The 25,569-nt window shown below is 41.8% G+C and overlaps 2 protein-coding genes across 8 annotated transcripts in view; one reads left to right on the forward strand and one right to left on the reverse strand.

The window, feature by feature from the left end:
- The window catches only part of SUPT3H (SPT3 homolog, SAGA and STAGA complex component), a 423,379-nt gene that overhangs the window by 380,356 nt on the left and 17,454 nt on the right, over positions 1-25,569 (reverse strand). The gene's annotated exons all lie outside the window — the stretch shown is intronic.
- RUNX2 (RUNX family transcription factor 2) overlaps positions 1-25,569 on the forward strand; it is a 213,988-nt gene that overhangs the window by 23,710 nt on the left and 164,709 nt on the right. The window lies entirely within an intron of this gene.

The following is a 25,569-nucleotide window of genomic DNA, read 5'->3' on the forward strand; positions in this document are numbered from 1 at the left end:
CAGCTAATTTGATGTAGTTAGTTTGACATTTCAATTATTGGCTAATTTGGGGGGGCAGTTACAAATAAGGACCACGTTTTATACATAAGGATTTTATTTTTCAAGAGCAATACTGAATAACTTATTTTTCATCAAAGCTTTTCCTGTGTTTCATGTATATCCATTTATTTATTATAGTGGGCAATAGAGATGTAAAGTTTTACTTTAGAATTCTGCAGAATATTATTTCAGAGCTATATTGCACTTTTTTCAAAACCAGCATTGCACAGGACCCCAATGTATACATCATCTGACTATCTTTACAAATATTCAGAATCCTACTAGACATGTTGCAGGCTTGATATGCAAAGCAAGATGACAAATACAGACTAATTCATAGTTAAGCATGATCATAGTTTCATATTTAGCACTCAAGCTTTGTTTCAGTACTAAGAAGTTCAGCACTTCAAAATATTTTATCCAAATGACTCTGAATCATACAGTCAGAGGAAACAATGGGACATCTGTTAATAATACAAGAATAGCTCAGCAGAATGAATGATTATTTAAAATACTGTCCCCTTCACAGACACCACATAATCTGTTAAGGGTCCTCAATGTTTTCTCTTATTGGGACTGTCTTTTTACAACAACAAAAAAAGTGAGCCAGTGATTTTTAAAAATACTTATTCAGACTAGAAAACTGAGTAGTTGTGGTTTTGAATCATCGTCCATTTCTAAAGGTTGTACGAGTCACGTTACTGGGGGAAGGACAGGAGGAAAAAAATAATTTGAACTAAAAATAAATTACAAAGAAACACTATCATTCAGAGAAGGGAACATTAGGTCAGGAGCTCCTGCTTCTTAACACCATAAACTTCTGCTTGAAAACCAAATCAAGAAAAAAAAAGTCACAACCACAAACACTAAATCAGGAGAGCAAACAAGTTGTTTGTTCAACATGTTTTGAAAGAAAAAAATACCTTTCAACCAAGACTATATTTTTCAGGTTGTTGGTTTTTACGAAAGCACATCACTGCTAATGTGTTAAATTAAGCAATGTTGCCAGTATTATTTTGTAGAATAAACAGACAACGTATAATTAAATATGCTAACAACTGTTCCTGTTAGAGGGCAAACCAGGTGGAGGAGGAAAATATGATATATATGAAGCAAATGACATCACAGCAAATGAGACACTTATTCAAACAACAGAGCTGGGGTCAAATTCTGAAGGGGTTTCCAAGAGCCAGCAAAGGTGTGGGGAAATGAAAAGTGATGTTTCCTGCAGAGTAGGATTCAGTGAGCTTTCTGACAACCCAGCTACCAGCTGATTATTAACCATTTTAGTTGCAAGGGAAAGGGAGTCACATTCAGTCCTCCCAGTTGTATGGTAGTTGTATTGTGACAGCGCCCAGACCCGGGCCCCATTGTGTCTGGGACTGCACAAATATATGGGAAGATTATAAAGAATTATACTCTTATCTGATACAAGACTCAAGTGAGTAAAAAGGCATGTCTACATTGCAGCAATCTCAGATTGGGGAGCCACATTCATTCTAGTTCTGCTTGTGTATAGTTGTTAGGATTAACTCACAAACCCAGGCTTATCAGTTAATTGTGTGAATGACCACACATTAACATGGTCAGAGACTCTCTTCTGAGGGGGATGGAGGCACCCATCTGTCACCCTGACATGTCATCTCGGGAGGTATGCTGCCTGCCAGGGGCCCGTATCCAAGACATTATGGAAGCACTGTCGAGGATTAGCCGGCCCTCTGACTACTACTCCATGCTACTCATCCATGTGGGCACTAATGATTCTGCGAGGTGTGACACTGAGTGGATCAAGAGTGACGACATAGCTCTGGGAGTATGGGTGAAGGAGTTTGGTGCGCAGGTGGCATTTTCTTCGATTCTTCCTGTCAAAGGTAGGGGCCAAGGCAGAGACAGGTGCATCCTGGAGGTGAATGCCTGGCTGCAAAGATGGTGTTGCCAGGAGGACTTTGGCTTCCTCAAACACGGGATGCTATTCCAGGAAGAACTACTAAGCAGGAATGGCATTCACCTTTTGAGGAAGGGGAAGACCGTATTTGGATACAGATTGGCTAACTTTGTGAGGACGGCTTTAAACTAGGTTCGACTGGGACAGGTGACCAAAGCTCACGGGTAAGGGAAGAGTATGGAGACCTGGGAGATGGGTCGGAAATGGGAGGGAGTGTGGGCTATAATAGCAGAGACAAAAGAGGGAGGCAAGATCAAATCAGTATCTTAGATGCCTAAATACAAATGCAAGAAGTATGGGTAATAAGCAGGAAGAACTGGAAGTGCTAATAAATAAATATAACTATGACATCTTTGGCATCACAGACACTTGGTGGGATAATACACACAACTGGAATATTGTTATAGAAGGGTACAGATTACTCAGGAAGGACAGGCGGGGAAAAAGGGAGGAGGTGTTGCCTTATATATTAAATATGTACATATTTGGACTGAGGAGGAGATGGACACAGGAGACGGGCGTATTGAGAGTCTTGGGTTAAGCTAAAATGGGTAAAAAAGAAGGGTGATGTCATGACAGGGGCCACTACAGGCCACCTATCCAGGCAGAAGAGGTGGATGACGCTTTTTTTAAACAACTAACAAAGTCATCCAAAGTGCAGGATTTGGTGGTGATGGGGACTTCAACTATCCAGATATATGTTGGGAAACTAAGACAGTAGAGCACAGTCTATCTTGGGCTGCACTGAAGACAACTTTTTATTTTAGAAGGTTGAAAAAGCTACTGGGGGGAAGCTATTCTAGACTTGATTTTAACAAATAGGGAGTGTCGGGGCCCCCCCCCCCTTGACGGGGGTTACCACCCTCCTCTGGGGCATCATCCAACCAGCCTGGGCCTCGGCCTGAAGCGTGGTGCCCCTTTTTAGGGGAAATACAGCCTCCCGGCCTAGTCCAAAGTTCACTGCCCCTGCGATAGGGGAAATACGGCCTCCCGGCTTAGTCCAAAGTTCGCTGCCCCTGCGATAGGGGAAATACGGCCTCCCGGCCTATTCCAAAGTTCGCTGCCCCTGCAATAGGGGAAATACGGCCTCACAGCCTAGTCCACAGTTCTCAGGCCCAGAGGCCTAGTCCAAAGTTCTTTATCCCAGCCCCCACTCGCCGGGGTCTCGGGCAGCAGGAGTAGGGGGGCCTGGGCCCTCCCTCTCCACCGGGCCCCGACCCAGGGCCCTAGTAGTGGCGGGTGGTTCCCACCACTGGCTCAGCGGGGGCTCCTCCCTGCAACGCCCCGAGCCCTCAGGGGCTTTTACAGCTCCCTGCCCTGGGTCACTTCCTACCCCCTGCCCCTGACCCACCGCGGCCCCACCGGTCGGCGTTGGTCGGGTGGCGGTACTGGTACTTCCCCCGGCAACGTCGGGGTTGGCAGGGTCCGGTCCGGCACTCAGGTCAAGGGGGGTCGGTCGGCGGCTCCGGCGTTGGGGCCGAGCCCGGCTGAGGCCCGGCAGCGGTGCGTTCAGCACTCTTGGTGACTCCCTCTCTGGCCGGTGGGCGCTAGCTCCAGCTCGGGCCACAGTCTGCCCCTTCTGAGCAGGCCAGCAGCCTTTTGTACCTGCACTCCCCTTGGAGCATGCCCAGTAGGGCTGTGTGGGTGGGGCCCTCTCCGCCCCCGGCACCATGGGGTTTCCCTGGGCTTGAGTGTGGGGTGGAGCCACCCCGTCACAGGGAAGAACTGGTTGAGAATTTGAAAGTGGAAGGCAGCTTGGGTGAAAGTGATCTTGAAATCAGAGAGTTCATGATTCTAAGGTACAGTAGAAGGGAGAATGGCAAATTAGTAACAATGGATTTCAGGAAGGCAGATTTTGGTAAGCTCAGAGAGCTGGTAGGTAAGGTCCCATGGGAAGCAAGACTGAGGGGAAAAACAACAGAGGAGAGGTGGCAGTTTTTCAAAGGGACATCGTTAAGGGCCCAAAAGCAAGCTATTCCGCTGCATAGGAAAGATAGAAAATATGGCAAAACACCACCTTGGATCAACTAGGAGATCTTGCATGATCTAAAAATAAAAAAGGAGTCCTATAAAAAATGGAAAGTAGGACAAATTACAAAGGATGAATATAGGCAAACAATACAGGAATGCAGGGGCAAGATTAGAAAGGCAAAGGCACAAAATGAGCTCAAACTAGCTACAGACATAAAGGGAAACAAGAAGACATTCTATAAATATATTAGAAGCAAGAGGAAGACAAAGGACAAGGTAGACCCATTGCTCAGTGACGAGGGAGAAACAGTAACAGGAAACTTGGAAATGGCAGAGATGCTTAATGACTTCTTTGTTTTGGTCTTCACCGAGAAGTCTGATGAAGGAATGCCAGATATAGTGAATGCTAGTGGGAAGGGGGTAGGTTTAAAAGATAAAATAATAAAAGAACAAGATAAAAATCACCTGGAAAAGTTAGATGCCTGTAAGTCACCAGGCCCTGATGAAATGCATCCTAGAATACTCAAGGAGCTCATAGAGGAGGTATCTGAGCCTTTAGCTCTTTATCTCTGGAAAATCATGGAAGACAGAAGAGATTCCAGAAGATTGGAAAAGGGCAAATATAATACCTATCTATAAAAAGGGAAATAAAAACAACCCAGGAAACTACAGACCAGTCAGTTTAACGTCTGTGTCAGGAAAGATAATGGAGCAAGTAATTAAGGAAATCATTTCCAAACAGTTGGAAGATAATAAGGGGATAGAGAACAGCTTTGACAAACCAGTCGGATAGCTTTCTTTGATAGGATAACAAGTCTTGTGGATAAGGGAGAAGTGGTGGACGTGGTATATCTAGACTTTAGTAAGGCATTTGATACAGTCTCACATGATATTATTATCAATAAACTAGGCAAATACAACTTAAATGGGGCTACTATAAGGTGGGTACATAACTGGCTGGATAACCGTTCCCAGACAATAGCTATTAATTGTTCACAATCCTGCTGGAAAGGAGTAACAAGTGGGGTTCCACAGAGTTCTCTTTTGGGACCAGTTCTGTTCAATACCTTCATCAATTAATTAGATATCGGCATAGAGGCTTATTAAGTTAGCAGACGATACCAAGCGTGGAGGGGTTGCAACTGCTCTGGAGGATAAGGTCAGAATTAAAAATGATCTGGACAAATTGGAGAAATGGTATGAGGTAAACAGGATGACGTTTAATAAGGACAAATGCAAAGTGCTCCACTTAGGGAGGAACAATCAGTTTCACACATACAGAATGGGAAGCGACTGTCTAGGAGGGAGTACGGCAGAGAGGGATCTAGGAGATATAGTGGACCACAAGCTAAATATGAGTCAACAGTGTGACGGTGTTACAAAAAAAGCCAACATGATTCTGGGATGCATTAACAGGACTGTTGTGAGCAAGACACAAGAAGTCATTCTTCCACTCTACTCGGTGCTGATTAGGCCTCAGTTGGAGTATTGTGTCCAGTTCTGGGCACCGCATTTCAAGAAAGATGTGGAGAAATTGGAGAAGGTTCAGAGAAGAGCAACAAGAATGCTTAAAGGTTTAGAGAACTTGACTTATGAAAAAAACTGAAAGAACTGGGCTTGTTTAGTTTGGAAAAGAGAAGATTGAGAGGGGACATGAAAGCGGTTTTCAGGTATCTAAAAGGGTGTGTCAAGGAGGAGGGAGAAAACTTGTTCTTCCTGGTCTCTGAGGATAGAACAATAAGCAATGGGCTTAAACTGCAGCAAGGGAGGTTTAGGTTGGACATTAGGAAAAAGTTCCTAACTGTCAGGGTGGTTAAACACTGGAATAAATTGCCTAGGTTGGTTGTGGAATCTCCATCTCTGGAGATATTCAAGAGTAGGTTAGATAAATGTCTGTTAGGGTTGGTCTAGACAGTACTGGGTCCTGCGATGAGGGCAGGGAACTGGACTCGATGACCTCTCGAGGTCCTTTCCAGTCCTAGTATACTATGATCCCTCATCTCAGCAGCAGGCACTGAGGAAAAGACAGCAACCTTATGAAAAGACTGAGGGAGGATGGAATGTAAATTACTATATTGAGAATAAAATTAAGAAAAAGAACATTTTTCTGGATATAAGCACTCTGTTGGGTGTCAACTGAGCAAGGTTCCCTCTAAGCTGTGTGGCAGCACAGCTCGCAGCTGCTTAATGAGCCCTGCCCAGCCATGGGTTCAAGGCTCTATGCTTGGAGCTGACTGGCTGAGGGAGAGGTACTTCTCCCTCAGCTATGGTAACTGCTCGCTGCTAAGGGCAGAGCAGAGACCCTGCCATGAGCCCCTGGTTGGGTAGAGCTCATTAAACAGCTATGGGGCCATGCTACCGCACAGCTTACAGGGAACCTTGCACTAGAAGAAAACCTCTGGGGAACACCACAGAGTACAACCTATTCTTCCCTATGGCTGTTAAGTACAATTGACTAGAGTGGGTGCAAACACCTCCCTGAACCTTTTAGAACCAGCAGTATGATTTCTTCTGTCAAATCAGATATTACCAAAATGGCCAGGAGATGATAATAGTGGTGCAAGCAGATGCAGCTAAAGATTAAAATAATATAAGAGTAGGCAAATCCACCAGTCATGGTTACAGCTCTAATTAAGTAGGATTTTCAGATTCAGCCAGCTGGTGCTAACTTATTACAACATATTCCAGTGGGAAAAAGTTACAGAGCTCACAGACATATAATAAACTTAATAGTTTGTAGTTTAAGCTGTACAAGAACATGTTTCAATTAACAATTTGTGCACATTTTTATCACTTAAACAGAAAATGTATCTACCCTACCCAGAATCTTTTAGCTGTCAAACTTTTGCACTATGCGTTATGCAGTTTTTCAAAAATAGCCTAAAGTAAAATGCTATTATCAAGCAAAGAAGTTGGTATTAATATTTAAACTGCGTGCTTTTACAATCATAGCAACTACTTCAGAAATTACCTACATGATCCTCTTCTGATAAACTAACAATTCTCTTCTGATCTTAAAGCAACCTTCAAATATTTAACATCAATGGTGAGTTAAGGTGCTCAGCAGTTCACAGACTGGACTCTTAATACACGTTTGTACTATGCCATGCCATGAAGTTTTTACCAAAAATTGAATCGTAGTCCTATACAAAGCCAGATGATACAAAACACCTTGCATAAGGCTCCGGGGTGGGATGGGGGAGCTGAAACTAGTTACTATATTTCTATAACCTGTATGTATTCATATTAGCATATTTTTCAGAAAAATACTAGACAAGGGTCCAGATTTTAAAAAGGTATTGAGATATCTCAGTACCTCTAAAAATCTGGATCAAACTCGACAAATGCTGATGTACTTGGTTGCAGACTGATATATAACCAAATTAACTTACCCACTTTTTTCCCTTCTCAGATTTATTTTATGAGAATTATGCCTTGTTACTTAAGAACACAATCATTTAACTGAATTGTATATGTTTTATCCAATCTTAAAATAAATGTTTTCTGAGGACAACTGTATACATTTAATCCATTAACTCCAAAATCGACACTAGATTTGAACCATCAGAAGGAAAAGTGAACTTCAGAAAAGCACAGACATTACCGGGTGATGCTTACCAGTTACGGTTAACTGGCACGGGCTGGTGCAGTCCCTCGCCTGCTGCAGACAGGAGGTATTCCAGCCTCGTGAGATCCACTGTGGGCAAGGCACATTCCAGCCCGTTCATGGTGGGCTAGGGGGGCTGCTCCAGCTCAGTTAAGCTTGCAGCCCTACTCCATTCACCCCCATTTAATTGGTTGATGGTTAACCATAACAAACCGGCAAACAATTAAATGGGATTTTACATCCCTGACTCCTACCAACCTAATCTGAGCATTAGAAGCAAGCAGGATAAGCAACAGTTCTTATGCCTATTACAATATCCAGCATACTACATCAAACATCCTACTAGAACATCTACATAAGTTTGAAATAAATATTAATAGCTTGCAGGCAAACTGACAAATGTAACAAGTACTCAAAAATAGTAAAGTATTGTATATATATACATATATATACACAGTAAAAAGACTTGAGAAGTGGACATGGCACAACAGTATCACAAAGATTAAGTATATGGAACCTAACTTTTAGTTTTCCCTCTCCCCTCAGGACATACAAAGCATGCGTCTTTACAACTGTAAAAAATGTTTCCCCATATTAACCTTCACCACCTTTCAACACACAATCATCTTTCACCATGTAGTCAGAAAGATCCCAAAAGACATGCACAAGTGTCATTTTAAAGTGAACTATATAGGAATATTCCCCCATCAGTTTGGTCAGACTCAGCAATTTATATTTTGCTTTATATAGAAGAATGTTCAGGTATAGCCTCTATCTCGAATTACAATCTTCCACCTCCTTTCCCTCCTTATCCCTGCCATGAGCAGAGCATGGAGTCAGATACACCAGATTTAAACACAGTTCTCTAGAGAGGGAGAAGGAAATTGCCCTGTGTCTGACATAAAAAGCAAGGAATGTTTCCTGTCTAATAAAGGCCCACACACTCATATTTTCTTACTGGGAAAGATCACTGAGGAATCAAATTGAGATTTTTCAACTATACAGATTGAACCTCTCTAATCTGGTGCTCTCTGGTCTGGCAACATCTATGGTCCGACATGATTTCGGTTAGCCATTTATCATGGGTGTGGCCACGTTTCCCACGGTCCTAGAAAGTTTGTTTACAGCCACAGTATGGGCTCCTAGTGTTCTGTGCTGTTATTTAGCTCTAAATTACCCCTAAGTATCTTCTAAAAGCCCAGTAAGCAGTGTGAGTGTAGGTAATGCTGCTAGACACCACTGAACTCCCATGGTCAGGCAAATTCTCTGGTTTGGCACTGGTCAGATCCTCAGGGTGCCGGACCAGAGAGGTTCAACCTGTATTAAAAATGGCAGATCTGAAATAACCACAATGAACCAATTAAATAGTGACAAAGTTAACTTGGTCTAAAATGTATTAATTTGCGATAATTTCCCCAAAACACTGTGCTAGATCCAGCAATAGAAATCATGGCAAGCTATTAAATAATTTCTTTCTGCTCACTGTCCTTCCCAACAATATTTTGTCTATTGGTGGCTACTCCCGCAAGGGGAATTCAAACTGCCGTTCGCATGAAGTATTGTTTCTTAATTCTATCCTACCCCTAACATTTTACTGATTTATAAGGCTAATTATCCACTAAAAAGCCAAGGTGTAAATTAGCATGAAATCCATCAGTTGCCTGAACTGTCCTTTTTTGTTTTTAAAAACATCATGCATGAAAGCAAGATTTCAGCTCAATTAGTTCAACTAGTTATTTTAGTACAATGCAGTCTCAGCAAAATTCTGGATTCAAATATGGTAAACAAGCATAGAATGGAATAGAGAAATTCTTTATAACCCCAAATTACAGTTTGGTTAACCAACACATTCTAGGCCAGATCATAACTGCTGTTCCCTTCCAATATCATCCCAAATGACCTCCCCAAAGTCAGAGATGATTTTAGTGATGGGCCTCAAAACAAAAAATAAGCAAATCTCATTAAAATGACTGAAATCTTAGGAATAAGAGCACACAGAATTATTAATATTCAGCAAATTGAAGTGCTGCTATTTCTTACTTGTTATATATAAAGAGTTATCTAAACCCTGAAGCACTCTTAAATCCATTCTTCTGCCTGCCTGCCTGCCTGCCTGCCTATCTATCCAACAGAATTTCTCAGCTCTTATAGTTGTTCACTTGTTTCAGTGGAAGAAGTCCTCCAAAAGCCACTGAGTTGCATTCCCCAAAGCCAGTACTCTCAAAACAGTCCTCCTATTAGCTGAAGAACAGACCCTGTACATAGGATCTGAGGGAAAAATAAGGCATTAAATCTGTTCCTAAAAGTTGCCTAGCTTGAGTCACACATTCACACCCAACCCTCTTAATGGATCTTAGTATAACAGGGAAATACATTAACAACCACTGGAATGGATTCTCAAGGCCGCCAAGTCACAACAACAAACTAAACTCAATAACAACATGGTCCATATCATGGAAAAGACAATAGCAGTGCTGATAACAAAGCTACCAAAATGAGCTTCTGTGTTCTAATAGCAAGGATTATAAATGTTTCACAGAAACAATGTATTTGGAAAAGAGACTGGATATATCAGTGTCCCAGAGTGCCATTAATAATATATCATTACAGATCAGCTAAAGAAAATATAAAAATACTTTTTAAACAATGTTGTCAGTGTTCTAAAAATATAGATTTTATATCATTAAATTATTTTTGCAGACAGAAGATTCCTAGTGGATAATTTTGTAATTAATATGTGATATAAATGATCCAGAGATTAAAAAAAATTTACCCAATTTTAAATGGGCATCAAAACTGAACATTATATTGTTACATTACTACACACAAAAACAACCCAAATTGGTATTGTCCAATTGTCCATGACACAGAAGCTGTACAATGTATATGGCTTACATTTCTTAAACCCTATGAGCTCCAGGTTGCTAACTTCCTAACTTTGATTCCTAAAGTCCAATATTGCCAATTAAGCCAAAAAAAACCACAATAGAAAAAAGATTTTGATCTAAAAAACACAAGCAACATCCACTGATTGTAATGGGTGTAACAGGTGCTCAGCAGTGATAGAAAAACAGATTCCAAAGATGGTAAAAGTGGGTTTTTCACTATCATTCAGGATTGAGCTAACTCTACTCCCACTGAACTCAATGGGAGTTGAAAACTCCTAAATCAGTAATCCTTCAAGATGTTGCGCATCCCTGAAAAGAGAGGAGTGCCCACAACTCCTAATTAAATCAATGAGAGTTGTGGGCATTCAATACAGGTTGAATCTCCCTTGTCCAGCACCTTTGGGACCTGAGTGGTCCTGAACCATGGAGTTTTTGCCAGATAAGGAGAGGTCAGGCTCTGTTCCCTGATGGAGCTGCACTCCATGCTGCCTGCCCCACTGCTTACCGCCCCAGCCAGGTCTGCGTCCCCCACTGTACCAATCACAGAAAGGGGCCCGTCCCGCTGCCTCTAGCCCTGACCAGGGCTTCCTCCATCACAACGTTGGCCCAGACTGCGCGCCCAGCTGCTGGCCCCATGGACTCCAGCCCTGGCCGGGGCTGTACTCCCAGTCGCCAGCCTCAACCGAGGCTGCGCCCCCTCCCGCACTGCATCAACCCCGACTGAGGCTGTACTCCCTCCCCCACGTAGGCTTGGTTTCCCACCTCGCCAGCCCCAGCCAGTGCTGTGCTCCTGACCACTGGCCCTGCTGCCTCCAGCCCCAGCTGGGGCTGCACTCGTTGCCGTGAGCCCTGACAGCCGGGGCTGCACTTCTGAACTTGGTTAGCCGGGGCTCTCCGGTTCAGCAATATCCTGCCAGACCACGGATGTTGCCAGACCAGAGAGTCCCAGATTTTAGAGGTTCAACCTGTACCTCACGTTTTAAAAACAGAGATTCCATTCCACTGGCAGTTTTGTCATACTAAAGCAACATATTAATAAAAAGAAAACTGTATTACATGGAAAAAGGAAAAAACTAATACACTTGACTTTTTAATTTAAATAGCAAACAACAAAAAGCTCACGCCAAAAAAGAGATTAGAATGCTTTAAATGTTTATACTAAAAAGGAATTTTAAAAAGACAGCTAGAATTAAAACATTAAAATACCACTACAGGAAACAAGTAGCCACCAACAATGTATTTAACAGAAAACAGAATAATTTTCTAATACCATTCAAGAGTAAAAAAACATGTAAGTTGACAATGAGCCTTCACTGTTATTTACCTTACTACCCAACTTACTTTTCTTCTTCAATTAATTTGGAGTCATGGATTTGATGATACAATATCCACTCCCATGTTTTTTGCATACTTTGGCATTAAAAACTGTTCTAACAGTGGATAGCATTTCCCCCGTTAGGATTCTATTACCCCTTTTGAACTATTAAACCAGTAAACGCTACTGAAACTAAAGAAATTCATTTTGGAAGTCCCATCTGTGTACTTTTTGACAGAACAGGCGCTACTTTTGATAGCAACCTGTACATATGTAAATATAGTACATGAGGACTTTTTAGAAGTCATCTGAAAACAAGCTGCAGATCCAAATAATTAAGAAATATTAATTCTTTACGGTTTGTAAAACTTAAGTCCCTGTTCTGTCTAGCTCTTTAATTGCTTTTTATTTATAGTACCTACTTCATAATTCTGTAATGACAACAAAATGCAATACCTTACATCTGGAATATCTTTTTACAGTAATACAAACCACAAATAATGATTATACAATATTACTGTCAGGTAAAAAAGATCATAACATAACACTTCTATATGCCCCGTCATTCAGTAAATAGTTATTTATTAACCAAACTTCTGACCCTACAAATACTACTGGGCATACAAAAGTGAGACTAATCATAACAAGAGCTTGCCTGCAGAAGCCATAAGAAGGCATGAGGTTATCTGCAGTTTATTCAGTTTAAAACTCGGGAGATTTGTAATATGGGAATTATTTTGAGATGTTTCTCATTTATGTTTCCTGCAGTATTTTGATGCAGAAGTTAACTCACAAACCATAAATATTTTTATAAATAACTTTTTCAATCAATTAATTTGCTTCAGCAAATGATCAATTAGTAAGCATTCAGCTCGACCAAGCCTCAAGCCTGTGCTTCTCTTCTATCAAAGTTTGGAGGCCCCAATTAGTCATTTCTTTGGGGGCACTTTTTTAAATGCAAGCCATGGTCTAAATAACCAACTTCTATCCAGCTTGGCAGATTCAATCAGTCTAGTCAAGAGAGTAGCCTACTTTTTTAAAAATGAAAAGTTATGTTTAGTTCAATTAAAACATTGCCTTTATTCTGTGCTTGCACACTACTGATACTTTTCATCTCCTTCTGCTGCACAGCCTATCAAAGCTTCAGGTTTACCCACTCAAACAACAGTTAACCTCGATAGAAAGAAACTAGGCAAACTTGTGTAGAAACATTTCTTTTTCTCCTATGTCAAAAATCTTATAATGGACTAAAAATACATGACAGACAGTTAATGCTATTTAGAACTTTTTCCCACACTACAAACTTGAGAAATGTAATCAACTGGGAGTAAACTGGCAGAATTTCATTTGGGACAATGGCATATAAACTCTGTTTAGATTCTTCTTTTCACAGTGCATTACAAACAGACTTTTAAAAATCCTATTTGTATTGTATTACCTAAGAAATAACATGATACAGTCATGATTAAGTTTGAAAGCTCAACCTCAGAACTTCTTTGTGCCTTTTAGCTACTACCCAGAGATAGGAGTAATGTGGAGGTAAATTGGTCCAGTGAGATCAACCAGACATACTATACCTCAGGTAGACAGACTCTTGAAGATCCACCTTTTGTTTGATGTGCATTCACATACTAGCCCTGCTGGCTAGTGATGGATCAAAGTCAGGCCCCTAGAAGTCACTACCTCTGTATTTCCCTTTTCCTGCAAGAAGTCACGCTCTGCATCCCCAAGAGAAGTACAACAAATTCTAGACATTATCTTTGGACTGGAGGGAGGACGAAAGAAGGGGGGGGGAGGAATCTAAGCTGTACAGCTTTTTTGCCTCAGAATACCTATCTGCAGAGCCTTGTAGAACTTGTAAAACTCAATTTGCACCATTCTGCTCTATCAGAAATTAATATGAGCTATTCAGTGTAAAGTAGCAGGCCTCCAGGCTTTGACTGTAGGCTGATTTCAAGTGGAATAGCCTCCATGACATCTAAACACACTCTTTTACGCTGAGCTTTCTAAATCGATGCTTTCTGTTTTTAAATATGGGAGAAGTGCTCAGATACTTCAGTAATAGGAGTCTGTATAAGTATCTTTTGAATACCGGGATCTGTTCTGTCTCACTTGTAATGAAACATGGATTCACAATTAATCCTATTTCAGATGAAGAGCTCCCCCAGAAAATTTTCAGGAAATGAGGGACAAGTAGTAGCTAAACCATCAAACGATTGTGAGTGTGAGCAAGACACGAGAAGTTCATTCTTCCGTTCTACTCTGCACTGATTAGGCCTCAGTTGGAGTACTGTGTCCAGTTCTGGGCACCACATTTGAAGAAAGATGTGGAGAAATTGGAGAAGGTCCAGAGGAGAACAAAAATGATTAAAGGCTAAAAACATGAGCTATGAGGGAAGTCCAAAATAATTGGGTTTGTTTTGTTTGGAAAGGACAACACTGAGAGGAGACATGATGACAATTTTCAAGTACCTAAAAAGGTATTACAAGGAGGAGGGAGAAAAATCGTTCTCAACCTCTGGTGCTAATAAGCAATGGGCTTAAACTGTAGCAAGGGAGGTTTAGGTTGGACATTAAGAATCATAGAATACTAGGACTGGAAGGGACCTCGAGAGGTCATCGAGTCCAGTCCCCTGCCCTCATGGCAGGACCAAATACTGTCTAGACCATCTCTGATAGACATTTATCTAACCTATTCTTAAATATCTCCTCAGATGGAGATTCCACAACCTCCTTGGGCAATTTATTCCAGTGTTTGACTACCCTGACAGTTGGGAACATTTTCCTAATGTCCAGCCTAAACCTCCCTTGCTGCAGTTTAAGCCCATTGCTTCTTGTTCTATCCCCAGAGGCCAAGATGAACAGGGGTTTGGAACGGGTCCCATATGAGGAGAGGCTAAAGAGACTGGGACTTTTCAGTTTAGAAAAGAGGAGACTGAGGGGGGATATGATAGAGGTCTATAAAATCATGAGTGGTGTGGAGAGGGCTGATAAAGAAAAGTTATTTATTAGTTCCCATAATAGAACTAGAGGACACCAAATGAAATTAATGGGTAGCAGGTTTAAAACTAATAAAAGGAAGTTCTTCTTCACACAGCATGTTGTCAACCTGTGGAACTCCTTGCCAGAGGAGGCGGTGAAGGCTAGGACTATAATAGAGTTTAAAGAGAAGCTGGATAAATTCATGGAGGTTAGGTCCATAAAAGGCTATTAGCCAGGGGATAAAATGGTGTCCTTGGCCTCTGTTTGTCAGAGGCTGGAGAGGGATGGCAGGAGACAAATCGCTTGATCATTGTCTTCGGTCAACCCTCTCTGGGGTACCTGGTGCTGGCCACTGTCGGTAGACAGGATACTGGGCTAGATGGACCTTTGGTCTGACCCAGTATGGCCGTTCTTATGACACCCTTTTAGATATCTGAAAACTGCTATCATGTCCCCCCTCAATCTTCTCTTTTCTAAACTAAACAAACCCAATTCCTTCAGCCTTCCCTCATAGGTCATGTTCTCTAGACCTTTAATCATTCTCGTTGCTCTTAAGGAAAACTTCTTAACTGCAATGGTGGTTAAACACTGGAATAAATTGCATAGGGAGGTTGCAGAATCTCCATCACTGGAGATATTTAAGAGCAGATTGGATAGATGTGTATCAGGGATGATCTAGATGGTGCTAGGTCCTGCCATGAGGGCAGGGGACTAGATTTGATGGCCTATCAAGGTCCCTTCCAGTTCTAGCATTCTGTGGTTCTATGGTTTTATGATTTCAATATGTTTTCCAAAAGCAGAAGAAAAGTGAACATTTACACAGTAAATCTGTAATGTTTCTCACTAGCATAATCTTAAACTAAGTAAGTCAACGGTAGGCAACCTTAGTTTGTTGTTCCCAGCCAATGGGAGCTGTAGGAAGCAGTGCAGCTCATAGGGTCTTGTTAGCCACGACTTCTCAGAGCTCCCATTAGAGGGGAATGGTGAACCACAGCCAAGGGGAGCTGCAGGCAGCTGTACCTGTGGATGAAAGGTAAGCAAGCTGTCTGGCGGTCTTCCAGCAGCTTACCCGGACAAGCCGTGTGCAGCCCACAGGCCTCAGGTTGCCCTCCACTAAACTAAGGGGGTGTCTATAGTTCAGTTTTGTTCACAAAAGGCAACTTTTGTCAACAAAACAGTGAGGTGTACACACTACAATGCACCTCCTTCCAACAAAACTCTCCTGTTTTACTCAAAAAAATCAAACCACCTCAACGAGAGGAATAGAGCTTTTTGCATCAAACTTAGATTGATAGTGTGTCAGTGTAGACACTGCATTTGCTGTAACTGGCCTCCCGGAGATACCCCACGGACCTTCACCGCAACAGTTTTACTTACCAGTTTGAACTCCACTGCCCTTCATCCAGCTATGCAGGTATTTACACAACTCAGCATGCTGGCTCCTGGCAGCAAAAGCACTCCTGCCGGGACTAGAGGGGAGGGAGTGGATCCCTTTGTTCTGTGGTCATTGCATGGTTCAAATAATGCCAGGCTCAGCACACTATGCCAAAGCACATTATTGTCGCTCGGTGTTAATATGCTCCTTCAAGGCATCCCGCAGCTAGATAGCCCCCAATGGACTCCTCTTATAGCCTTATGTTCAGAATGCAGAGCACAGTATTGAAGAGCAGTGAAAGATCCATGCTTTTATCAGAAATGGCTCAGTTGAAGATTACCAAGGCAGTTGAAAAGTGGCTGGCAATTTAGTAGGATGCCCATGAAATGATGGGAGTGAGAAACCATCAAGCAACACTGTACCTTTCCTGATAAATCATTGCAGACCCTTCCCAATGCATCCTGAGACCAGCTGCACGGTGGGATTCTTACACACAATGCACTTCTCATGTCAAAGTTGATGGAAGAGCTGCAATTGTAGATGGGCTCCTCCAAAATAAGGAACAGAGTGTGGATGTGCAACAGTGGTTTAATTACAGCGGTGGCTGTAGAGCAGAATAACTTGTGTTGACAAAACTCTAGCGTAGACAAGGCCTAAGCTAGAGATGAATAGAGGCTTTTATTGAAAGAAATCTGGAAGTAGCTGAAAATAAGAATTATGGAACTGCTACATTTTCACACTTTGAGGAAGAATAGTTTCTACAGGGTAATGGTTTTAAATTCAGTATTAAGTCAATGAATATTATTTTGTCAGCAACTATGGAAAGTAAAACAAAAAACTGTAGCTAAAGTATCCGAATGTTATGCTCTCCAGTATTAATGTGCCAGGATTATGGAGGGAGGGGAGAACTTCATTTTGATACACGATTTACCATTAATAGAAATATTAAGCAATTCCTAGATTATATTAGTTGCTGATTGTTACATTTCTGAAACTTAAATCGATATGTTCAAAATAAGGGCACCTGTAATGTACTGATTTTCGGACAATGCATCAATACAAACCATGAAATAGCTAATGTAAGAACTAATAGGACTACATAGGCAAGGAGGAGCAGGAGTTGTGGTTAAATGGAAAACTGTATTCAGAACTTTTTCAGCATGTCAGTGAGAAACAATGAGGAGTCAAACATAAGAACAACCCAGGAAACTACAGACCAGTTAGTTTAACTTCTGTGACAGGAAAGATAATGGAGCAAGTAATTAAGGAAATCATCTATAAACACTCGGAAAGTGGCAAGGTGATAGGGAACAGCCAGCATGGATTTGTAAAGAACAAATCATGTCAAATCAATCTGATAGCTTTCTTTAATAGGATAACGAGTCATGTGGATAAGGGAGAAGCGGTGGATGTGGTATACCTAGACTTTAGTAAGGCGTTTGATACTGTCTCACATGATATTCTTATCAATAAACTAGGTAAATAAAACTTAAATGGGGCTACTATAAGGTGGGTGCATAACTGACTGGATAACCGTACTCAGAGAGTAGTTATTAATGGCTCACAATACTGCTGGAAAGGCATATCAAGTGGGGTTCCGCAGGGGTCTGTTTTGGGACCGGCTCTGTTCAATATCTTCATCAACGATTTGGATATTGGTATAGAATGTAAGCTTATTAAGTTTGCAGATGATAACAAGCTAGGAGGGATTGCGACTAATCTGGAGGATAGGGTCATAATTCAAAATGACCTGGACAAACTGGAGAAATGGTCTGAGATAAATAGGATGAAGTTTAATAAAGACAAATGCAAAGTGCTCCACTTAGGAAGGAACAATCAGTTTCACACATACAGAATGGGAAGCGACTGTCTGGGAAGGAGTACAGCAGAAAGGGATCTTGGGGTTTTTGGGTTATAGTGGACCACAAGTTTAATATGAGTCAGCAGTGTGATGCTGTTGCAAAGAAAGCAAACATGATTCTGGGATGTATTAACAGGTGTGTTGTGAGCAAGACACGAGAAGTCATTCTTTCGCTCTACTCTGCGCTAGTTAGGCCTCAATTGGAGTACTGTGTCCAGTTCTGGGCACCACATTTCAAGAAAGATGTGTAGAAATTGGAGAGGGTCCAGAGAAGAGCAACGAGCATGATGAAAGGTCTAGAGAACATGACCTATGAGGGAAGGCTGAAGGAATTGGGATTGTTTAGTTTAGAAAAGAGAAGATTGAGGGGGGACATGATAGCAGTTTTCAGATATCTAAAAGAGTGTCATAGGAGGAGGGAAAAAACTTGTTCATCTTGGCCTCTGAGGATAAAAGAAGAAGCAATGGGCTTAAACTGCAGCAAGGGAGGTTTAGGTTGGACATTAGGAAAAAGTTCCTGTCAGGGTGGTCAAACACTGGAATAAATTGCCCAGGGAGATTGTGCAATTCCCATCTCTGGAGAGATTTAAGAGTAGGTTAGATAAACGTCTATCAGGGATGGTCTAGACAGTATTTGATCCTGCCATGAGGGCAGGGGACTGGACTCGATGACCTCTCGAGGTCCCTTCCAGTCCTAGTAATCTATGATTACAAACCAAGAAAAACAACTTTAAAACAAACAGTTTTTTCCACTAAACATATAATGAGGGCAGTTCAATGTAACCCAACAGCTACTGGAAGCATCTAATCTTCACAAGTTAACCCACATGTAGAGGTCGGTCAGGAGAATTTTCCATGAATTTTCCATTTTCAGCTACATGTTGGAGCTTTTGTTATAAAACCACAGTGTTTTGGTTTTTGGCAATCAAAAATTTAAAAATATTGTTTTCAGCCAAACATAGACTCATAGACTTTAAGGTCAGAAGGGACCATTATGATCATCTAGTCTGACCCCCTGCACAGTGCAGGCCACAGAATCTCACCCACTCCTCCTAGAATAATCCTCTCACCTATATCTCAGATATTGAAGCCTTCAAATACTTTGAAGACCCCAAGATGCAGAGAATCCTCCAGCTGTGATCTGTACCCCATGTTACAAAAAAAAATGGGTTTTCATATTTTTGACAAAACCCCAAAAACACACTGGAAAAAATATTGAAGTAAATTACTTTTTTTGTCAAAAAATTTCTTCAAAAGAAAACATGTTCCAAATGACTTTGGTCATCACCCACGTTGCCACTGCCTATCAACCTGCAGGTGGTGGTGCATAAAGTGCAACACACACAACATACACACACACACACAAGTAATCCAAGCAAGCAGCCTGTGATTTATTTCAACAAAACTATCAATCAAATGGCCATCCAATAAATATTTGACATTAACTAGACTATTCATGTGTCTTCCTAAACGTGTGAACAAATAAGGCCTTGTAGGATCAGCTCATTAACTTGTGTGCCAATATTACAGTAAACAAACACCAACTTTAAATATATAAGTTCACCAATGGAAACCACAGACAAGTAAGTTTTGAAAAGTAAATTTGTTGGTAGTTAACTAATCTGGAGCCCAAGCCAACATTCCCACGGGAGAGCCATGTGTGTGCATGGAGTGCAGGATCAGATTCTTCATAGTTTTGTAGTCTAAGATCACAATTAATTTCAGTGACTATGCCCAAATCGTTGAAAATAATTAATGTTTTAGGTAGATTTGGGCTTGCCTTCAAACAAAATTCAATTCATCAAGACCTTTGACTGAAGAAAACAAATTATTTCATGTCCTTTAGCTCAATATTTAAAATAATACTAATGGTTCCAGAAAGTCATACTATATGCAAATTATTTTACGTCATAAATGACATAGACCAATTAAATGTGTAAATTGGAATTTTAAACTGCTACATGAAAATGTTCATCAGGGCTGTCTCTTTCCTGCGCTGAAGCTGTAGTTTAAATTAGAAAGACCTCAGGGCTTCAAAAGTTAGTTTGGAAACAGTATGTATGTAGAGTAACCAAATGAAATAAAACAAACCTAAGCATAGAGTACTAGTTCTGCTGAAATTTTTATATTATTTTAACACCTACTACTGAACTGAAAGCTCTGAAGTCACATACTACACATAAATAAAGGATATTTGAGTCAAAGCAAGATCTATATCTCATTAAGTTCTTTTAAATGCTTATAAGATCAAAATACCAATTGCAAAAGCCTCAATTAAAAGCTACATATATTAATGTCAAGTTACAGCACAATATTTTTTTACGTATGTGTTTGTGTGTTGCCTATAGAGCTTGCTGCACTATTTCTGTTTACCTCCATAAGCCAAACATTAGTGTAGTTTAGTGTTACTGCTAACTACACCTGAAAAATATGTATATAGACATAAAAGTTCACATACTAAACAGAATTAGCAGCAATTGGCTTTATACCGTCTCCTCATACAAGCAAATGTTTTAAGTTGCACTAAACATCAACAGAAAAACTAGAAAACGTTTTACCATGTTAAGCTCTATCATGCTCTATGAAAAGATTCCCATTCAAAGAAACAGTACTTTTATGGCCCAATCTTTTTGTGTGTGTATATTCTTATAGGCTACGTCTGGACTACACCCTTCTGTCAGCAAAGAGATGTAAATTAGATGTTTTGAAAGTGCGAATGAAGCGGGGATTTAAATATCCCACTCTTCATTTGCATAATCACATCATGGCGCTGTTTCGAACAAGCGCCATTTCGAAAGTGAAACCACAGTTTAGACGCAGTTCTTTCGACAATGGGGTACTTTTTCGAAAGATCCTGTACTCCTCCTGAGGTCTTTTTAATGTACTCCTCAAGAGTACAGGATCTTTCGAAAAAGTACCCCATTGTCGAAAGAACTGCGTCTAAACTGCAGTTTCACTTTCAAAATGGTGCTTGTGTGAAACAGCGCCATGACGTGATTATGCAAATGAAGCTGGAATATTTAAATCCCCTCTTCATTTGCAATTTCGAAGCCTCTAATTTACATCCCTCTGCTGACAGAGGGGTGTAGTCTAGATGTAGCCTGAGAGTTAACAAAATCAAATCCCAGGAAGGGCTGAGGTAAGTTCCCTTTCTAGCCGAAGAGGCATAAACTCGTCAATGATACCCCCTCTGTAGGGCAATCCATAGGGCGATCCTGCAAGTTAATATATATATATTACCTGGATTTGTCTACACAGCAAACTACTGACTGGCAAGCCAGTGTGCTTGCTTGCCATACAGTAACATCCCACCTGGGTGCTGTTACAACTACCTTGTCAACTAATTTTTCTGTATATGGTCCATCCCTGGCAAAACTTTAGCAGAAAAAATTATTTTAATATGAATACACTAAAATATAATTTTAATAAGCTGATTATATTGGAAGGATTCTTTTGATTCCTAACCATCTCTGTGAAACTATTTATGAAAAATATTATCTCAAGACACAGACGACTTGTTTAATTTTTAAAGTAGCAACTGAACAGGCTCTGAAACAGAAGGAAAACATCTGTTTCTTACATTTATAAAGCCAACAATAACCTCTACATTCTGACAGAAATCGTGTGTATGCTGGCAGGCCAAGGGAAAGCACTTAATCAGGAAGTGACCAATTAAATAAAATATAGGCTCCTCAGACACTGACCCAAAGAAGCAGCACAGACTTCAGCTCCCTAGATTCATGGCCTGCCCTTGATTCTGGAGCCCAAATGGTGATCAGTTATGTTTTCTCTTTGTGTTCGGAGGGAAAAAAATGCTTTTTCAGAGCAAATCACTTATTTTAGGTTTAAGAAAAAATTAAGTCTCCATGAAAGAGGGAACACACTGAGTCACCAACATACTACATCACTGAAGATACACAGAACACCAGATGCTTCGCAGTTATGCTAGCTGGCCATCGGGGTTCCTCTAGCTTAAATGGTGCAGCACATGTAAAGTAAAACATCTAATTTCAATTATACAGGCAGTCCCCGGGTTACATACAAGATAGGGACTGTAGGTTTGTTCTTAAGTTGAATTTGTATGTAAGTCGGAACTGGTACATATTGTAAGGGAAACTCTAGCCAAACATTTCTCCAGAGCTTAGTTTTATTCTCCCACACCTCACTTCCCTCAGTCCTTTATTCTCAAGCTGAGGTGTCTGCTGAGAAAAGCCGCTCCGCGTCTCCCTGGTCTGCTGGGGAGGGGCACTAGCTTCACGTCTCCCTGGTCTGCTGGGGGGAAGCAGCTAGTGCGGGGTTGCCTCACCCCGTTTGTAAGTGGGGATCCGATGTAAGTCGGATCCATGTAACCCGGGGACTGCCTGTATACTGAAATACCACCATCTACCTACCTATCTATATGTTTCTAATACTTCCTTCCTCATTGCCTCTAACTGAAAACAGAATGAGATCTTCAAGGTTTGGCAGTTACTTCTAAAGCAGTGGTTCTTAAACTTTCCAGACTATGGTGCCCCTTTTAGGAGTTTGATTTGACATGTATACCCCCAATTTTCACTTCCGTTAAAAACCACCTGCTGACAAAAATCAGATATAAAAATATAAAGAAGCGTCACAGCACACTATTACTCAAAAATTGCTTACTTTCTCATTTTACCATGTAATTATAAAAATACATAAATTGAAATATAAATATGGTGCAGGATGAACCTCTCTAGTCTGGCACCCTGGGGACCTAACTCGTGCCAAACCAGAGAATTTATAGGACTAAGGGAGATCAATGCAGAGCTCCAGTAGGTCTCCATATTTGGCGGAAGTATATGTGAGGGGGTGCTGCAGCAGTGTGTCCCTCAGCTCCTGGTGCCAGACTGGGGCTCTGCAGCCACTTCACCTCTTCTCTGCCTCTTCCCCCAAATGGGCCCCATTCCTGCTCCTCCCCTGTTCCTCCAGAGTTTGAATACCATGAACAGCTGATTCACTACACTCCAGATGCACTGGGAGGAAAGAGGAGGAGACTATCAGCGCAAGAACATTGCAACATGAGAGAAGCAGGGGGAGGGGCACAGAGGAAGGAGCTTTGCACGAATGGGTGCTCAGCACCTATTAATTTTTCCCTGTGGATGCTCCAGCCACAGAGCACCATGGAGTCTGCACCTACACCAGACGATGGGTGTTGCTAGACCAGGGAATTCTAGATTACAGAGGTTCAACCTGTACTTACACTTCAGTATATAATATATAGAGCAATATAAACAAGTATGTACACATCTGTATGAGATTTTAGTTTCTACTGACTTCACTAGTGTTTTTTATACAGCTTGTTGAGTCGATGTACCCCCAGAAGTCCTCTGTGTACCTGCAGGGGCACACATACACTGATTGAGAATTGCTGCTCTGAATAGCCAAGTAACCTCTCCCAGAAAAATTGCCAAATATGGAAAGCAGATTTAACGGAATGACATATTACTAAATATTGCTGGGTAATCTTGTCACACCCTTATCTGGACACAAGCACAATGTCATACAAGCTCAATATAAGTGTTCTTAATCCCTAATAGAGCCCCTCAATAAATCGAAGAAAAATCTAAAACTTTATAAGCCTGTGCAATATAGTTTATTAAAAACCTATATATGTGAAGAGAGAACAAGAAAGAAATAGATTTAAGTATGGTTCAAAATGACAGGATCAAGATCAGTGCTTAAAATCAATCTGTTTCCAGGACACTGTATTAAAAATATTAACTTTTTCAAGGAACACTGTAAACAAAGTACCAGACAGAAGGTAAACTTTTCACATATTATTCGTTATGACTAAAATTATAAATACAAAATCTGTAGGTACAGGCAGTCCCCGAGTTACGCGGATCCGACTTATGTCGGATCCGCAGTTATGAACGGGGCTTTTCTCGCCCCAGAGGACGGGAGCGGCAGGACGCCCAGATGCGCCGCGGTCCGCCACCCCGTCCTCCGGGGCGAGAAAAGCTGCTCCCCGTCTCCCTGGTCTGCTGGTCGGGAGACGGGGAGCAAAGCCTTGGAGCACGCCCGCAGCGGGACAGCCCAGGCGCACTTGAGCTGTCCCCCTGCGGGCGTGCTCCAAGGCTTTGCTCCCCGTCTCCCGACCAGCAGACCAGGGAGATGGGGAGCAAAGCCTCGGAGCACGCCAGCAGTGGGACAGCCGCGGCGCGCCTGGACTGTCCCGCTGTCCGTGTGCTCTGCGGCTTTGCTCCGCGTCTCCCAGGTCAGCAGACCAGGGAGACGGAGCAAAGCCGTGGAGGACTTGGGCGGTCCCGCCACCCCCGTCTCCCTGGTCTGCTGGGGGGGGGGGGTGCAGCAAGTGCCCCCCCCAGCAGACCAGGCTTTTCTTGCCTACCCCTGGGGTAGAGCAGCTGGGGGCTGCCGGGTTGGTCCCGCAGCGCTGCTCCGGACCAACCCGGCAGCACCCCAGCTGCTCTGCCCCAGGCGTCCTGATTCAGCCGCTGCTGAAACTGACCAGCGGCTGACTACAGGAAGCCTGAGGCAGAGCCGCAGCAGCTGACTTGGGGACGCCTGGGTTTCTTAAGTTGAATCTGTATGTAAGTCAGAACTGGCGTCCAGATTCAGCCGCGGTTGAAACTGATCAGTTTCAGCAGCGGCTGACGCCAGTTCCGACTTACATACAGATTCAACTTAAGAACAAACCTACAGTCCCTATCTTGTACGTAACCCGGGGACTGCCTGTATATGTGTACAGGTTGAACCTCTCTAGTCCGGCACCCTCAGGATCTGACTGGAGCCGAATCAGAGAATTAGCTGACCCACAGGAGGTCGATATTGTCTAGGAGCATTACCAACATATCCACTGCTTACTGGGCTCTTAGAAGACATTTAGGGGTAAATTAGAGCTAAATAACAATGGAAAACATTGAGAGCCAAGACTGATGCTGTAAACAAATGTTATGTGACCATGGGACACTTGCCCACACCCATGATAAATGCACATCCGACTAACTAAAATCATGCCAGACCATGGATGCTGCTGAATCAGAGAGTGCCAGACTAGAGAGGTTCAACCTGTACACAGTAAAAATAAGTGTTCAAGTCCTCTCTACTTCAGAGTTTATGGCTCCAACCAATATAAATTTCAACAGACCAAAATGTTTTTACTGTTAAATCTAACCTACTTCACATCATCGTTTTTATTGAAGTGTTAAACTATTTTCAAAAGCTGAGACATTAATTTCAGCAATTTTAAGTAGTGAAGAGAGAACCAAAAATGGCTGATGTTCTGTTTTTAATGGTATAGGATTGGCACTCCTGTGCTATCTTTGTAAGACCTGAAAATCTAGCAAAGAAATCAGTGGGAGAAGAAAATTCTTTTAAACAATCCAACAGGATCTCATATCGCACAGCTCCCCTTTTAAGTACAGTTGAACTCATATGTATACCCTAATTTCCATCCCCCACCATACATACACTGGTTAAGATATATTCATAATACTGTAGTGTATAAAAAAAATTGCACATAATTTGGAGTTGGGCTACCAGCCCAGTTCTCCATCTGCAGATTTAAAGAAGATATGCTCCAGATTCAGGCTGAAATTTTCTTTAAA

The sequence above is a fragment of the Pelodiscus sinensis genome, chromosome 3 (assembly GCF_052426305.1).
Source record: "Pelodiscus sinensis isolate ZL-2025 chromosome 3, ASM5242630v1, whole genome shotgun sequence".
Classification (NCBI taxonomy): domain Eukaryota; kingdom Metazoa; phylum Chordata; order Testudines; family Trionychidae; genus Pelodiscus; species Pelodiscus sinensis.